The sequence below is a fragment of the Mastomys coucha genome, unplaced genomic scaffold, assembly GCF_008632895.1.
Source record: "Mastomys coucha isolate ucsf_1 unplaced genomic scaffold, UCSF_Mcou_1 pScaffold1, whole genome shotgun sequence".
Lineage (NCBI taxonomy): Eukaryota > Metazoa > Chordata > Mammalia > Rodentia > Muridae > Mastomys > Mastomys coucha.
In genome coordinates this window covers 69,522,188-69,527,556 of record NW_022196891.1, presented here as the reverse complement: position 1 = coordinate 69,527,556, position 5,369 = coordinate 69,522,188, and positions in this window count along the sequence as shown.

The following is a 5,369-nucleotide window of genomic DNA, read 5'->3' as shown; positions in this document are numbered from 1 at the left end:
TTGGTTCCAGAGCTGAGACCTTGTGCATGCATGTAGAAAATTGTAAAATGTAAATTTTTTTTAATATATAAAAAGCTTGTTTTTACATTTGCAGTGGATTAAACATTATGGCAATTTTAGGGACTTTTTTTCTTAAACATAGGAACTAAAACTGTACAAAAAAATTTTTTTTTTTTTTATATAAAATAAAGACATTTGACTTTGGTGGGGGTATTCTGTTGGTTTTCTTTTCACCAAGTGGGAGCTAAAGATGGGCAAGGAGGAGTACGGACAGTAGGGGGCAGTGTGGGCCTTGTCATGCTGCTGGCTCCAGGCAGTGTGGAGAGTAAAAGGAAAATGAGAAACTGCTTGCTGTTTGATTCTGATTCTGAGGTGAGAGAGCTGTGATGGTTAAGTCATCAGGGAATGGTGCTCAGAATGAGTGTCAGCCTGTGTCTTCCCTCGGAAGCCTGTGTGTGCATGGCCTCCAGGTGAAAGTCAGGAGCGGGCGGGCTGTCTAAAGCACACAGTGCTGACATGACGGCTTCTCAGGTTTCAATTTATAAAAATCCCCCAAGGTTACCTCTGGTTTTATTTATTTTTTTAAAAGGTGGGATCATGGGGCTGGAAAGATGGCTCAGTGTTAAGAGGACTTGTGGCTCTTACAGAGGACCCCAGTTCAGTTCCCAGCACCTACAGTGGCAGTGGCTCATAACCACCTCTAACTCCAGCTCCACGGGATCTAGTGCCCTCTTCTGGCCTCTATCTCTCTCTCTCTCTCTTTCTCTCCATATATATACATACACACATATATGTTATATATGTACATATACATACATATATAATATGAAAATCATTTTTTCTTTATTCTTCTGCAGTATATCCTGACTGCAGTTTTCCCTACCCCCAGTCCCCTCTCCCTGCCTCCCCCCTCTCCCAGTTTCACTGCCCCTCTGTTTCCCCTCAGAAAAGAGCAGGCATCCCAGGGATATCAACTGAATGCAGTAACCATTCTGACGGGTCTAAGATGAGATCTCAAAGTAGTTTTGACTTGCATTTTCTAAAGTGGACATAATGATTAATGGAATCGAATCGAAGGCCTATTGAAGATCCGCACACCTGTGGACACCTGAGTTTTGTTAAAGAAGCCAGAAACACATAATGGAGAAAGAGAAAGCATCTTCAATAAATGGTGCTGGTCTAACGGTGTGTAGAAGAATGCAAATAGATCCCTATTTATCACTCTGCACAAAACTCAAGTCCATGTGGACTAAAGACCTCAACCTAAAACCAGATGCATTGAATCTGACAGAACAGAAAGTAGAAGTAACCTTGAACTCATTGGCACATGAGACAACTTTCTGAACAGAACACCAACGGCACAGGCCGTTGGATTCTCAGGAAACGGAAAAGCTACTCTAAGGCGAAGAACACAGTCATCAGGACAAAATATCAGCCCACAGAATGGGAAGAGATTTTCACCAACTCTACATCTGATAGAGGGCTACTACCCAAAATATAGAAAGAACTCAGGAACTCAGGACACTAGGCCTCAGTACACCAAATAATCCAAGTGAAAAATGGGGTGCAGATTTAGACAGAGAATTCTTAATAGAGGAACCTCAAATGGCCGAGAAGCAAAGGTTCAAAAGATAATCTTAAGAGAGGGAGGAGGTCTTACTGTGGAGCCCAAGCTGGCTGGCTTTGAATTCCTGGGTTCCAGGGATTCTTCTCCCTCCACTTCCAGAGAGATGGATTAAAATAATGAAAGTCCATGGGGTTGTGGTGATGCAGCCTTTAATCCTAGCACTGGAGTGGCAGAGGCAGGTGCATCTCTAAGTTCAAGGCCAGTCAGCTTGGTCTATAGAGTGAGTTCCAGAACAGCCAGGGCCCCACAGAAACCCTGTGTAGGTTCTGGAAACAAACAAACCAACAAAACCAACCTCTCTCCCCCAAAGTGTACCTCCATAGCAGGCTCTCTGAATTCATGTGCTCTTGGCCTCTTCTCTCCCCATCCTACCTTCCCTGCTATGTAACTGGGCTGGCCTCACGCTTGCTGTCTTCCTGCCGTTGGCTTGGAGTACTGACTGGTATTACAGGTGTGCCCCAGGCTGGGCTCCTGGTCACCTAAGGCTAACCAAACCTAAGCTCTCCTCTGTGGAGATGACACATTTATTAGATAACGTCCTTCTTTTCCCTGCCTCATGGCTCTTTCAGGTGTTGTGGGTGTGAATGTAAGACTCAATCTATTGGAGATGCCAGATCGGGGGACCTAAATGGGCGGCCCAATCAGTGTTCAGCAGTGTGGAGATTCTGATCTTAAGGGTGTGTGTGGTAGGGGGAGGGAGTTTAAGACTTGAGAGAGTACCCCCTGGAGGTTAGGTTATATTTCTCTAAGCAATACTGGTCTCTCTCCCAACTCCCCACACATTTTGTTGCTGGTGCGCAACCAAAATATTGTTCGTGAGGTGGGTGAGATGGCTGTATGTTTTTCTAGAGGACCTAGGAACCACAGGGTGCCTCACAATCATCTGTAACTCCAGTAACTTCAGAGAATATGATCCCTTTCCCATCCTCTGAGGACACCAGATATTCATGTGCTCTACTGACATCCGTACATGCAAAAATCCCATATGTATTTTTAAGCCCTTCTTTAAAAAAAAAAAACCAAAAAACCAGTAGTTAAAAATTTTCTAAATGAATAATGGGTTATATTATCATGGTAAAGACTAGAAAGATGGCTCAGTTGGTAAAGTGCCTGCCACACAGGCATGAAGATCTGAGTTCAAATCCCCAGCACTCAGATAAAAAGCTGGGTAGCAACTGGTTTTACTGGGGAGGAAGAGAGACAGACAGATCTCTGGAGCTCATTGGCCAGCCAGCTTGGCTTTACCCTGTCTCTAAAAATAAGTCAGAGAACAATCAAGGAAGACACCACCTCCACATGTATGGATATGTGCACATATATACACAAATTCAACACACATACACACACACATACACACACACACACACACACACACACACACACACACATGCACACACACCAATAAGGACACATAGGACCTTTAGCTTTTGTTGTTTTGTTTTGCGATAGGATCTACTATATCTCAGACTGTCCTGGAGATGACCTACAACCTCCTGAGTTCTGGATTTATGGGCCTACATAACCACATTCAGTTTAGGTGGTACTAGAGATTGAACCCAGGGCTTTCTGGATGCTAGGCAAGCATCTATCCATTGAGCTATACCCCGGCTTTCCGTTTCTTTATTAGAGTTCCTTTCTTATGTGGGCACAAAAATACTTCTCTTGAGACAGCGCCCTGTCCTCTTTGTACCTAGGCCTGTGGGAGAGATCACTTCGATTTGTTGCTCTCACTTCACCTCGTAGTCAGATTTCGACTTACTACGACCGAATCTCTCCGTCAAACCTTTGCATGATTGAAATAGAGAATAAATGCCTCTTAGTGTGTGAAGTTTTGGTTCGGTGCCTTGATGTTCCCAGCCTGGTACTAAAAGTACTTTACTTTGGCTGGTAAAGATATTGATTATGATGATGCTCTCTCATTGAATTGACCTTTGTGGATCTTTGAGCAGTCTATTTAACATCATGGGCCTCTTCCCTTAAAAGCTGTCCCAGGCTGGGCATGATGGGGCACACCTTTAATCTCAGCACCCCGAAGGCAGAGGAGACAGGGCACTTGTGAGTTTGAAGCAAGCCTGGTCTATAGAGTGAACTCCAGGACAGCCAGGGATACACAGAGAAACTCTGTCTTGAAAAAAAAAAAAAAAACCTCAAACACAAAGCCAACCAATCAGACAAAGAACCAGTCTAGGAACTAATCATCCTTAGTCGGGATCTCCGAGCTTGTCGACAAGACCTTCTTTTCTTCAGGAGTTTGCTAGAAGGGAAAGTCATGTTCTCCGTCATTTGTCATGTAACAGAGGGTATTTGTAACCGTTAGCCAAGAAGGTACAGCGTGGAAGCACTTCAGCTATCACTGAAGAAGAAAGAGACTCAGCTTAGTGCATTCTCAAGGTCAGGACCGGGCTACTCAAATGGGATTGTCTAGCCTTTGGCTTTGCAATATTGCTGAAAAAAAAAAAAAAAGCAGACTGTGGTTCTTGGGGAAGTGACACAATGTTACATTCAGTTCTTAGTGATTTGTTATTAGTTTTGTTTATTTGTTTGTTTGTTTTTCAGGGGAGAGGGACAATTCAGTCTACAGAACTGAAAGCCAACTACGTAAAATAGCTCCTGATTTTCTTTATTTAGCCTAAGCGAGTGACGGGAAGGCTTTTCCAGTTGCTGGGAAAATTGGGTGAGGGAGAAAGTCAGCTTTTGGAAAACTGTGCATGGTAAAGTGTAGGAAGGAGAGACGGGGGAGGAGAGAAGGAGGGAGGGAGGGAGGGAGGGAGAAGAAGGCAGGGTGGAGGGAGAGGAAGGCAGGGTGGAGGGAGAGGAAGGCAGGGAGGAGGGGGAGAGAGAGGAAGGGGAGGGAGAGGCAGAGAGACAGAGAGGCAGAGAGACACACAGATATATTTGAGGGCAGACAGTACAAAGGGCAGGTCAGGCATGATGCAGAAGGAGCTCAGAATAGCAGATGTCTCATTTAAGTGGGCTAGTGGGAAGGTACTGGTTTAGATGGTTTAGGAAACATGGCTTCCATTCTCCAGGAGCTCTCAGGGCTTTTGCTAGCACAAATGAGAGATACTATTGTGGCTATCTTGTCTCCTACTGTTGACACCTAAGTTATTACAATCTCCCCCACAGGAGGTTCACGGGATAGGCAAGAGACAGACTGAAGCAAGCAAGCAGTGAGTGTGTAAGCCGTTTTAAAGCCACTGCTCAAAAGGCTACCTGTACCCTGCTACCCTGTAAGAGAATCTGTGGTTGGAAAAACCAGACTGAATACGGTTAATGCTTTATTTGTTCTTGCTTTAGGACACAACTCGCCTGCGCCACTTGGGGCTTAACTGGGGCAAATATGCGCTTGAAGCTAGGCGTTCAAGTAGGTGTTTAGGGCAGTGCATCTATGTACGTTACTGTAGTGGAGGGCAGTGCATCTATGTACATTACCGTAGTGGCGGATATGTCACAGTCTGCTCACCCCCACAATGTTGCTTACCAAGACTGAACCGTAATGCCAACTGTGGACTTGGATAATGTGAGTCACTGTAGGTTTGCCAGTTATACCAGTGTCCTATTCCATGCAGGGTGCTGATAATGGGGAAGGCTGCATAGGTGAGGGGGTGGGGAGTGGGAGGAAAATCTCTGTGCATTAGACTCCACTTTCCTGAGAAACCACAGCGCTTAGAAAAACGAAGTCTGTATACATAAAACAAACAAAACCCTAAGTAAGACACCAAGCACAGCCATACGTAGTTTT